Source organism: Tamandua tetradactyla, chromosome 15 (genome assembly GCF_023851605.1).
Source record: "Tamandua tetradactyla isolate mTamTet1 chromosome 15, mTamTet1.pri, whole genome shotgun sequence".
In the NCBI taxonomy this organism is placed as follows: domain Eukaryota; kingdom Metazoa; phylum Chordata; class Mammalia; order Pilosa; family Myrmecophagidae; genus Tamandua; species Tamandua tetradactyla.
Window position 1 is genome coordinate 58,516,277 of NC_135341.1, and position 13,592 is coordinate 58,529,868.

At 35.9% G+C, this 13,592-nt stretch overlaps 1 protein-coding gene across 13 annotated transcripts in view; it reads right to left on the minus strand.

Annotated features, from left to right (window-relative positions):
• Positions 1 to 13,592, minus strand: part of RBMS3 (RNA binding motif single stranded interacting protein 3) — a 705,592-nt gene that overhangs the window by 365,948 nt on the left and 326,052 nt on the right. The window lies entirely within an intron of this gene.

Sequence of the window (13,592 nt, forward strand, 5' to 3'; positions counted from 1 at the left end):
AACTGGGTCTTTCATTTGATTACAGCAGCATGGCAGGGATTTCAGGGGATTTCTGGGGGTTCATCATTCTCATTATGCTCTTGAGAATTCAGATGGATAAGGAATTTTCACTTTACCTGCACTCTGGGCTGGGGTCTATGGCCCAAGACAGCTTTCATGGAAGAAACAGGTTTCTGATTTGGCCAAGTCAGCAAGAAAGAACCATTTGGGAGCCCAAAGAAACCCTTTGATGGATTCTAACATTGGGCACTAATAGTAAGATGGGATCCAAATGCCCAAGAGAGTAGTAAACTTGTATTTAGCACTAACTTGGATTCTATAAAATACAAGACACTGAAAAGGAAACAGCAATAGTATTTTATGCAAAAAGAATTTATTACACCACAACCCTTCTCTCATCTCATGATGCTCTTGTTGCACAAAAATTATTAATAAAAAATGTATGACAAATATACAGTGTAAATTGGATGAACAACAAAAATAAGATTATCCAGGCTTTAACAGTTCTATTTAGAGGATAAATGAAGATATAATGCCCTATGCTGACTCTTATTTTCCTGCTATTGCGCAACTGAATTTTTTTCTCTAGAACAAATAACTCTCATGAGAAGGTTATCCATAGGTTAAGTAGGGGCTGGAATCAAGATGCACTTCTAAATTTGACTACAACTTTAAAACAGAAAGCTGATACTTTTATTTCCTCTATTTTAAATGTCTAAATTTTTAGACAGCAATACAAAAATTCTTTTTTTTTTTCCTGAGAATTGATAGATAAGGATGACAGTGGCTACAGCTAATGGGCACTGCATATGTGCAAAAAAAAAAAAAGCCAGAGGCCAAGGACATGCTTAGACAGGATGAGCACAGTGAAAACCTAGAACTTATTCCCTGGAACATTCTCAATTATGATTTATAGAAATACAGTACTACATTTCCTGGGAGATCTTTATAAAACTGCTTTTAGCACTCAGTAAACCTCATTGCAATCAGTAAAACATTTAGTGGTGCCAGTTATTAGAAATAATAATAACAAAAATGTCATTAGATACTATCTTAGTCCCCCGGCTGCTAAAATAAATATCATACAATGGGTTGACTTAAGCAACAGGAATTTATTGGCTCATGGCTTTGAGGCTAGGAGAAGTCCAAGTCAAGGTGTCAGCAATGCTTTCTCCCTAAAGGCTGTGGCATTCTGGGGTTGGCTGGACCCTTGGGATTCCTTGGTTTTTCCCATCATATGGTGATGTCTTCTCTCTCTTCTAGGTTCTGTTGCCTCCTAGCTTCTTCCTGCGGTTTTCTCCCTCTGTGTCTGCATTTCATTTTACTTATAAAGGACTCCAGTAGCCCATATGAAAGCTCAACCTGATTCAATTGAGCCACACCTTAAGTGAAGTCAAATCTTGAAGAGATCCTATTTACAATGGGTCCACACCCACCAGAATGCCGGCCAAGTCCAAGAACATGTTCAAACTGGGGTAAACAATTAACTCCACCAGTGCTATAGAAAGTGGCAGGAAATAGGCAGAGGGGAAATGCACAGGGTCTCATTCTTCTAGTGTCCAGAGAAAACCTCTTAAATTCTATGTTTGGAAGAACACACATAAAGATCCATTATTTGCTTATTAACTTTTATACATTCATAAATCTCATCTCAGAGAAATCTTTCAATGTCCTTAGAAGCTCGCAAAGACCCATTTATTTACTTCCCCTGGCTTATAGGTAACAAAGTGCTATTTGCAACACTGAGCATTTTCAAAGCCCCCACAAAATCCTCCTTAAAATTACCATCAAAAGCACTAGCTGCACTAAGCAATAGAGGAATAAGATTCCCAAATCCTAAGGTACTCAAGGGCCTAAATGTTGAGCTGTTCTAGTTTTGAAGACAGAATTTTAAAACATTGTAGTTTGTCATTTTAAAAAGTAAAAGTAAAAATGGCTTGCCATCATCATCCAATAAATCTAAAATAACTATGAGAACACTCAGATGCAAACAGTAAGTCTTTTCCCATTTCTATTACTCTCTTCTTCCAACAAGGCATTAAAAGAAGTTGACAAGCAAGAGAACATGACATAGGGAAGACCAAAGATAATTAATTCCATGAAAATTTAAAAAAATTCTCATACAGATATTTAAATGATCAATAGTCTTGGGAAATAAACAACATTCTAAATCTGTTGAAAACCTTCTCTTAGATGTATATTTATATAAACGTTAATCAAATCCTACACGGAAATTTGAACCTCCCATATCCTCTGGGACTGAGAAATCAGGTCACTCACTAATATATTTATAATATTTTAATGGACTTTGATCCTAATGATAAGAAAGAGAAGCAGTTAGAGACAAAGTGATGCTATTAACATTTCATATGTCTAGCGACATAAAACATGTACAAAAAAAAAAAGATCTGCAAGGATATTGTTCATTTCTTTATCATACTGCAATGGAACACTGTGAAAAGTAGAGCCTCAAGGAACATTCTTGTTTTTATCTTATATATTTATATTATTTAAAAATAGTTGATCATTTATTATCTTTACAGTAATGGTTCTAACTAGTGACAGAAAAACGCTCTGAATGGCTCCTTCTCTGACTCAACAGCATCTTAGCACTATTTAGAAGTATTCAGAATTTCCTGCACACTGGAGAATAATAGATCCTGAGATCAGAATACAACTAATTGTTTTGCTGCTGCCCAACAACAGGTGATAGAGAACTTTGGTGGAGGAGTAAAATGATGATTGAAACCATACCAAAACCAAGAAAAGTTCCCCTACCATTCATCATTTTGATATCCAGCACATTTTAATATTCACATTGATAAACTGGTCTAAAATAAATCCTAATGGCGTCTTATCAAGTTAAATATAATTTCTTAAAGCACAATTGTTCCCCAGTAGGTTTTACTTTATCTATCTTATTATTAGTAGTTTTATATAAAAAATATATAAATAATATATAATAATATAATTATATTTATATAAAATATTTTAAAATAATATAAATTTTAAAATATTTTTAAAATTATTATATTTGTAGTTTGCCTATGCATAAAAATCACCCAGAATGATAATTATAAGCATAGATATCCAAACTTTGGTCTAGAGAACTGGGATACAATGGGCCTGGCATGAGGCTTAGAAATCACACTTTTAACATAAAAAAAAAAAGCAAGTGATGATACATATGATTAGTCAGTTACTTTACTCTATTGGTGTGACTCAGAAAGAAATCAAGAATCTTCTCCAAATTGCTAATTACCTTTTTCTTCCTTTCTTCCTTCTATTCTTACCAATGTTCATGACAGTCAACAATAATTTACTGTTTGCCTTCTCTGTGCCAGGTATTCTAGGAGCACTAGGGAATCTAACAGTGAATCAGTCCCCTACTCTTGCTTCCAGACTGGTCATTGTCTGTTATTCAACTGGTAAATAGTTAAAATGCAACAAAATGCATGTGAATCAACTCTGATAACATCCATTTCTCCAAAACCCTCCTAACTTGGGTAGTAGCTACTGATGACTATGACAGTGTCACCCACCAGCCTGCTGAGCCTTAAAGTCAGGAAAGAAAACACAAAAATAAAAGCAAGATGGCACTCAGTGGAAGTCTTATTCTATATATTTTTAAAGGGACTAGAAATTGATTGTCACTCTATGGGAAATGAATTGTTTTTTTGATTGTTCAAGACGTGGCAAGAAGTTATGGGAATAAAAAGAAAACAAAACAACAAGAAGTTTAGCCAGTGCCTTCCTGGTTCCTGTCACCTTCTAGGAGAAGCCATACACTGGCTCTGAGTTTCTGCCTTAACTATCTTATTTCTTATTTGTAAAATGAGAAACCACTAGATTTCCTGTGATCTATGATGAATTTAGTACAGAATTAACACCAGGAATGATATCACTAATCCTTTTGATTTGAATTTTCAAGATCTGTATCATGGGTTATAGTGTTTACACTGAGAAATACATGTTAATGCAAAATAGGTAACCATCTTGCCAATTCAACCACACTTCGTCTCTGAGTTATCATTATTTTAAAAATTATAATGGAAAGTCATGTGGGAGAAAGTACAGAATCAATTCTTTGATCTGCCACTGATTCACCATTTGACCTTAGCCCAAACTCTAACTCTTGGTAGAAAGAATAAAAAACAGTTAACAACACATCTAGGAATGGGTTCCCTGTGAGATTAAATACATTAAAACGGAGCTATCTGAATGTATCATCATCTTCAAAAATAGCCAATTCATTACTAAGAAATAATTATACCAATGTTAGCAATCTTCACCTGGTCATATCAAATATGAAATGTTCAAGTGCAGAGAAAATGACAGTTTAATCTGAGCTCCCATATTAAAAAGAGAAGATATATATTTTTTGGCACTATCCAGGGAAAGGAGATTTTATTATATTTATCATCCCCAATAAAACTTCAAGGCTAGTTTCACAGATGAGGAAACTGAAACTGAGAGGGTTAAATAATTTGCCCTAATTAAAATAGATAGCAGATGGCAAAGGAGTGTGAGTTCAGCTCTGACTTGGCTCTGAAATACATGTACTTTCCGTTCTGTGAATCTTTTCAAGCCTTAAAGGTAGGAGAAGATAGTTCCATCATTAAGGTGTAAATTACTTATTTCATCAATTATAAGTGCACTTTTTTTTTTCCAATTTTAATGGTCTCTGAAATTAGGATGCGTCTTAAAATAGCTGTTAGCCAGGTACAATCATGATGTAATCATTGCTTCTATGTGCCCTGCAAAACTCCTAAGAACGGGAGATTTGGCAGAAAAACCCAGAGACAATGGAGAAATGCTGCATTACAGATAGTCTTGATGGCAAGGAAAACCACACTTTGTGGAAAAACATAGACCAAAACATGAACAGTGACCACCGGAAGTCATCCAGTATTGGATTCTGATTTTGAAAAACTGTTTCGAATGATTTCAACATTTTCATTTACTCATATTTTCCTTTCAATGAAAGCACAAGAATGATAAACGGTAACATTCCGCATCTACATGGGTCTGCAAGCGCTGTTTTAAAATATCTACGTGTAAAAAGTGTTGTCAGCTTAACCGGCAGTGTTTTTTCTATCCTTCTTATACGTGAAATAATGATGTATACTGAATGGATGAAATGCAGTAATCAGACCCTTTAAAGAAGAGGGCTTAGGGTGAGATGCCGGTGACTTGCTGAAGCTCTCGGCAGCCTCTCTGGCAAGCGCCGGCCCTCTGGGGAGAAGACTACATACATGGCTCCTCTTGGTTCACTCCCACTGGACTCCATTCAGAGCTGGGTGGAGAGGCTTAGGCTGAGGAGAGAGTCACTGACGCACTGGGTTCCTTAATGAGGAAAGCCTTGGCTCCTCCCTTTCTCCAGAGGGAAATTTTCCAATCACATTAACATTCAAGGTGGACTTCAGCCCGTTTTCTTTTGTTTGTTTGTTTCTACAGAACTATGGAGTCATGGAACAGCTGAGGCAGCTTCTTCTTTTGACTTTGGTAGTAAGCATTAATTAACCAACTACAGTTGACCTGCTGGGAGTTCTGGCTCATGAAATATGTATTGCTCCTGCCACATCCCTCTGAAATAAGGGCTGCTCTCAGGTTCTGGTCTCTGTCTGACTGAAGCTCTTGGGCTTCTATCCAGAGACGAAAGATTTCTTCTAAACATTAAGTTGATACCGATATAAACAGTAATGGACCAGGTCTCTTGCTGAAGCTGGGCCCTCTCTCTGGCAGTACATAGTGGATTCTGCATGTTAACTCCTTAGGAGCCTAATTACTCTTATATTTTGCTACAGTAGAGGGCACTGAAGGACATAAGATGGGACATTCTTCAATATCAAGGTTGACCTCCCATTTTCTAAATGATTCGTTTCTGATACTAGTTTCAGACATGGCCAGTTCAGCTACCTACCTTCCTTCTTTTCTTCCTTCCTTCACTGTTTCCTTCCACTTCTATGCACAGAGTGTCTAGTATGTGGAAAACTCATGGTGAATAAGACACGATTACTGATCAAAGTAAACTTATAGTCTGGGAGCTACAGATAAGTTAATAGTTAACCATGATGCATAAGATAAGCTGTTATCTGGAGGTATAGCTACAAGACCCACAGTGGAGACAATAAATTCTATCGGGATACTCAGGGAATATGAGGATGTGACATCCAAGCTAATATCTAATTTATGCTTTATAATAATGATTTTCAACTGAGTGATTTTGTCACCCAAGGCACATCTGGCAATATCTGGAGACATTTTCATGGGAAGGGGTGGGGGTGAGTACTACTGGCATCTAGAGGGTAGAGGCCAGGGATACTGTTAAATATTTTATAACACACAAGGACAGCTCCCACAACAAATACTGCTGATATTGAGAAATTGCTTTAGATCTAGGCAGGTAGATGTGTGTGAGTGGGAGGGTGGGTTTGGGCGTGTGTGTGTGTGTGTGTGTGTGTGTGTGTGTGTGTGTGTGTATGTGTTGTGTGTTGCTGTGCAAAGCAGGTGGACTGTACATACATGGGACAGGTAGGTGACACTTTAGGCAGCAGCTATAATGCAAGCTCACTGCAATAAATGTTAAAAACAAAACAGAAAAAAAACTAACAATTCGATAGTTCCCAAAAGCCACAATGCAACTGCATGTATGTTATCGCATTTATATTTCAGCAATGAGGGAGGTAGATATTCCTATCATTTTAGAGACAAGGAAATAGACACAAAGAGGTGACTAGGAAAGCAATTTAGGATTTATTATCCTATTATACAATAACAATAACAATAGTCAATTCTTTCCTGTGTGTTAGGAACTGCCCTAGGTTCTTTATATGTATTGACTCATTTAATATTATTATTGCTCCCATTTGGGTACATACAAAAACTGAGGCATAGAAAGACTAATTTGTCTTTGCTTAGTTAATGATAAAGCTGGGATATCATGCACTCTGTTTCCAGAGTTCAAGCCCTTACTCTCAATTCTATATTCCACTCTATTCACTATACTCGGTAATATTAGTAAACTCTAGCATTTGTACCCAAATCTGCTGATATTTCAGGTAACTTAACTTTTATGTCTTTTTTATTCCTCATAGTGGCATTATTATGCATTGTTTACCTTAGCTCCACCTTACTATTCAATTATTTCAAAACAAGAATGGCCAAAATACCATTCATATAAGTCATACTAACTTTTAGCTTGCCCACCACTATGGATAAATAATTATTTCCTAAATGTTGTAGATGTTGAGCATACTGCACCGCCACACCTCACTGCAACACTCTTTCTTAAATTGTCATCTCCCATAGGCTAGAATGGCTAATCTTGAAGTCTGGAATTAATGGAATTAAGAACGCTTTATCACGTTTTGTCAAATTCATAGGCTTTACTTTCAAGCAGAACTTTCTGATGATTATGTAGTCTTCTCTTCATATTTTTCTCCTTTGAATCACATAACAATTTTTGAGAAGTAGGTGGTTCAAATATTCGGCTTCCCATCTTACCAATGGCCCGGAAACTCAGAGAACTCAACTTGTCCAAAATCAAATAGCCAGCTAACTGCAGCATTGTCAAGCCTAGATTCTATTGCTGTATAACAAGATGCTCAATTTTGCTTCCACATCAGCAAAATAGTAGTCATTCTTTTCTCATTATAATGAAATGTTCATGTGATTACTCTATATGCAAACAGTATTATATTTTAAGGGCTTTCTATTAGTAAATGTTCTGAAGCTGTTTTTTCCCAGTGACTTCAGGGGAGGCATATATCCTCAGATGGCTTTTTCTTATATTTTAGCAAATGAACCGGTATGATGACCTTCTTAACACCTGGGCAACACATTTGCAGTTTTGGAAGAGTTTACACTTTGTAGATTAAACATGGACTACTGGCCATCGATCACAGAAAACTGTCAACACTACGTAGGCTTCATCAGGAAAAGACTTCTTAAATCACAACATCTCCTCCAAGAATCAAAGGTTTTGTTTATGCTGGTTTTAAGTTGGTTCCACAGGGTTTGTTATGCAAATCCCACAGGAATAGATATCTAGATCTGTACTGATTGTCTTTAACAATGCCATGGTTTCACTTAAGTGCTGAGCAATGTAAATAATCTATATTCAATATTCAAGGCCAAGGAAAAACCTGATGGGACCAAGAGATAAATTCTTTTCCTTCAAAAGATGATACCTGTGCCAGTTTAAAACTATTATGTACCCCAGACAGCCATGTTTTAAACCTGATCCAATCTTGTGGGGCCAGACCTATTGTTTAGGGAAACTCTGGCTGGATTGTTCCCACGGAGATGTGACACATCCACTTGTGGGTGTGGCCTTTTGATAAGATGGAGATGTGACTCTGCTCATTCAAGGTGGGTCTTGATTAGTTTGCAGGAGTCCTTTAAAAGAGGAAACATTTTGGAGGAAGCGTAGATGGTTGGAGTGCCCACAGAGACCACAGGTGCACAGGAGACCCAGACATTTGGAGATGAAGAAAGAAAATACACCAGGGAAGCTGTGTGAAGCCAGAAGCCAGAGACCCCAGCAGATGACAGACACGTGCCTTCCCAGCTGACAGAGGTGTTCTGGATCCATCAGTCTTTCTTGTGTCAAGGTATCTTCCCCTAGATGCCTTAGTTTGGACATTTTTAAAGCCTTAGAATTAAAAAAATTTACAATCTAATAAATTTCCTTTTTAAAAGCCATTCCATTTCTGGTATATTACTTTCCAGCAGCTGTAGCAAAGTAATACACCATCTTATAACACTCTTTGGAAATAAAAAAGAATCATATTTACTGATGTTCATGTATGTACTACTTTAATGTTTTAAGTTAATAGAAGAGAGATATAATTATCAGGAGTAAAAATAGACTGTAATATTTTGGGTCTACCACATCTTGTCTATTATTCTTTCCTCTTATCCTCCTCCTCTTCTCCGAAATCAGTCAAGAAGTTTAGAAAATAATATTAAAGCATAAAAAGGGGACAAGAAAGAATCTGGTCAGTCAAAAGCTATTAGATATTTGTTCGTAGGCCTTATTTTAGGATTTTCAAAAGTGATTTCTAAGCGAAAAATAAAGGGAATATCAAAAGCATTTGACTTTAACCCTTTGGAACCTTAGTTCATAGCACTAAAGTAAAATTTCTTGAATTTTATTGCTTTATACAACTTAGTGTTTTTTTTGGGGGGGACTAGACTTTTATATCACTGAACTAAGGAGTGAAATAGTGAATAACTTTTGCTTGTAGTTCTCATGAAAAAAATTTTAAAACTACCTTTTTAAAACCCTCATCTGAAATGATTACAATAGAAATGGTAGTTGAAGCTTTACTGTGGCTCAGACACACATGCTTAGTTGAGCATTTTTACTAGAATCATTGGTGTACATATTGGAAGCCTTTTTAAGAATTTAGGGTCTTGAGGTTCAAGTTAGGTACCAACGTAACTACGAGACTTTAGGAGTAAATAAGACAGCCTATACAAGCTGTATTGGCTGTCTACTTTTTTCATTATTTAAATGAACTATACTCCCCAATACTCATTTTCAGACACATGATAAATCTATTCGTGGACGGGTCACAGTGGCTCAGCAGGCAAAGTTCTCGCCTGCCATGCCAGAGACAAAGGTTTGATTCCTGGGTTTGATTCCCAGTACCTGCCCATGCAAAACTACACTAAACAAAAAACAACAACAACAAAAAACTATTGGTTTCACCAGATGATTTGAGAAAACATAGCAGTAAAATGCTGTAAAACTTGAGGTTCATTCATATCATAAAGCTAATGTCCACTGGCATCTATAATCAAGGAAGCATTCCATTTTCCAATAAGGTGATGAAGGGTATTTGGGTTATTTTCCCCCTAGATGTTTTCATTGTTTTCTCCATTACTCATGTGTTTTCAATATAGCCTTTCATAAATAACCTATTTGTGTAACTCAAAAGGTCATTGGTAGAAGGGAAGGGGAAGAGAAATGACTTTTATAATATTTATTCATTGTCAAGTAGTCAATGTGTGTGTGTGTGTGTGTATACATATATATATGTATATATTGGTTTTTTTTTGGCATGGGCAGGTACTGGGAATCAAACCCAGGTCTCTGGCATGGCAGGCAAGAACTCTGCCTGCTGAGCCACCATGGCCTACCCACTCAATGCATATTTAATGGGAATGTTTTAATTACATTATGACCACCTTAAATATATGAAAACACATAATTGTTTTAGTTTACTTAAGTTGCTGGAATTGCAGTAGAACAGAAATGGAATGGCTTTTAAAAGTTGCAAGTTTATAGTTCTAAGGTCACAAAAATGTGCAAATTGAGGCATCTGGAGAAAGATACCTTAATGCCAAAGAAAGAACTGATGAAGTTCAGGGTTACTCTCTCAGCTGGGAGGGCACATGGTCATATCTGCCAGCTTTCTCTCCTCATTTCATAAGGCTTCCCCGGTGGTGTTTTCCTTCTGCTCCAAAGGTCTCTGGCTGTGTGGGCTCTGTTGGTTGTGGTGGCGCTTTCCAAAATGGTTCCCTCTTAAAGGGTTCCAGGAAGCAACCTCATCTTGAATGGGTGGAGATACATCTCCATGGAAACCATCTAATCAAAAGTTTCTCCATGGAAACAACCAAAAGATCCCACCTAGCAATACTGAAGGAAGATTAAAAGACATGGCTTTTCTGGGGTGCGTAATAGCTTCAAATCGGCACAAAGATTAATAATAACTTAGACCCCCTAAAAGTAGATTATCTCATTCAATCCTTACAACTAACGTATGAAGTAAGAAACATTTTAACCCCCTTTTACAGATGAGGAAACTGAGGCAATGAGGAATGAAGTAAACTTGCCTAAGTTTCCCCAGTAAGTAGTAGACCTGGAATGTGAATTTTCGGGGCAGTCTGATTCCAGAACCTGTGTTCTAAACCACTACCCATTGCTTCACACCATGTTATTTTGTATTTTGTATTCCGTAAGCATCAGGTTCTCTCCTTTGCATTTGTTAACTTATTTACACCTTGGATGCTTCCACTATGTGGTACAGGTAGGTTAAAATTCAGTTTCATTATACCTGTCATCTAAAAGGAGATTGTCCTATGGGACAATTTTTGTCAACTCATTATTTTAAAGCTGTCTCTCGACATATCTTGATGCATTAGTTTTATGAACTATATTTAGATTTGAATTATAAAACCTTAATTTCCTGTATATTAACTGTACATACACATTCTCAACAATACAACCCTGCCACCTGAGCTCTATTCTGATCATACACAGAACTCTCCCTGACACTATCATACCATCTTATGTGCTTTTTTCATCACTGAATTTATTACTAAATGAAATTATATTTTCTTATTTTATTTTTTTTCAGGTTATATCTTCCACTCTCCACATATAAGCCCTGAAGGTGCAGGCAATTTCTTTGTCTTGTTCACCCCATCACCAAAACCTTCAGCACAGTTCCTAAATCATAATAAATATTTATTGAAAGAATAAATGAATGCATTTATTGATTTTTTAAATAGAATGTCAGCACTGGAAGAGTTTAGAGATCATTGGTTTCTTTCTCTTCATGAATGAAGATTTAAAAATAGAGAACACAAACTCAAATCTTATTTTTTTATTACATTCCTAGGACCTTGTGCAGTACCTGGCATATTTTAGGTACTCTGTACACATATATACGTCTAACTATGGCAAAGCCAAAACTAGAACAGGTATCCCAATTTCAGGATTGGAGGTGATTCAATAAAGTGAGTTTTCTTTCACAGGTACTGCAGGTGTCTTTTAAATCAAGATTTCCTTTATTTGAGACAGTTTTTTTATAAATAGCATAGCATGTACTTTTCACTGCTACCACAAAGTGTACGGTTTGAACTAGTCGACCTAAGCACAGCCAAATCAAACCTCATGTAACCACTTTTATTCTTATTCCAGAATTTAATATTAAGTTGTAAGGAGACTTTTCTGATAGGTTTTAATTTGTCCTTCCCAAATCTAATGAAGGCAAAACTAGTCACTTTTAATGAATAATATAATCAATACAATATAATATATATTATATACTATACTATAATATAATATAACATAATATAGTAATTGGCTTAATTCTCCAATGGGTCGGCATGTTCCAGCAGGCCATATCAGTTATGGGTCTCCTGAATATGTTTTAAGGGCATGAGAATCAGCACCTCATTTAAAAACAAGCAACATTTGATTCCTTAGCCTTAGTTGATATATTTAGGTCTTATGATAATGGGTTAATCCTAGCATTTAAATTATGAATAAAACCATCCAATTCAATTCTCTGAATAGATGATCTTTTTCAAAAGCCTAAACCAGGAACTTCGGATTATCGAAAAAGGAAACACAAAACAGCTAGGGATCGGCTACTAGGGGGATTTGTTAGCAAACCTTACTAAGAAGAAAAAAATATATATTTAAGCATTTTTTTGCCCCTTAAATTAAAGTCCTTTAAAGAATGCCAAGGTTAACCAATGAAATTAGTTAAAAATAAAATTTTAACTACATCACACTGTATTTTAAATTCTGATACCATATATTACCAGAGTCAATTAATTTTCAAATACCATGTGAAAATATACACATCAAGATAATATTCTTACAAATGTTGTTCTGTGGGCTGATTATTATTATTATTATTTTTTGGCCAGCATTTAAAGAGTAGGCAGCCTATTTCAGTTAAATAAGTGATCAATGCCATATGAACTTTATCTTAATTATAGCCATTGAGGATCTTTTTGTTGAGTTATGATTTAAGGTGACACATGTATGGCTTCAAAGGAAAGTAACATGTAAGCTATGAACTTGAACATATGAGAGAGAAATTCATGTCAGTAGCGAAAGTGAATATTCTTCAAAAAAATCATACATGGTAGTAATTGAAAAATAGCCAATCTCATGGAATATGCAATCCAGAATGTAGGCAAAAAGTATGCTTTAACACTCTAGAATTCTAACTAAGGCACAGCTACACAGATGCCAATTAAAGGAAGAACAGTGCCATGCATATATAACCATTAAAAGTTAAATCTAACCAGGAGACAGAATTTCACAGTGGCCAATGAAGTTATTAAGTTCACTTGCCATTGTTAGCCCCCAATTTTTCCATTTATATTCTGAAACTTTCAAATTTCTCCTCACTATTATTTACCCTTTTTAATTTACAGCAAATTCCTCTCAGGCTTCAAAGCATTTGCATGTTTATTTTCCTATTCCTTGATTTTCACTCTCTAAGATCAAGGGCCCACAGAGTTTTCGCTAATACGATTTAACATACCACAGTCCCTTGGAAACAAAGCATTTAAGTTAGGAAGACAAGAATATATAGCTTCATGTGTAAAAAATACTTCACTGTATCAGAATGTGCTAAACTCAGCAATTTACTATAATGTGGGTATTACATAGATCCTCTCCAAAGGGTTTGTTAGTGGAGGTATTAAAAGTTAAGCTTTGCTTCATTAATAATGCTGTCCACCAGCAAAAATTCCCTTCCCCAAATCCTGAAGCACAGAAATTTTGGAGTGTCCAACTGAATCAAGTAACGTATGTTTTACAAGTGGCAGGGATCGAT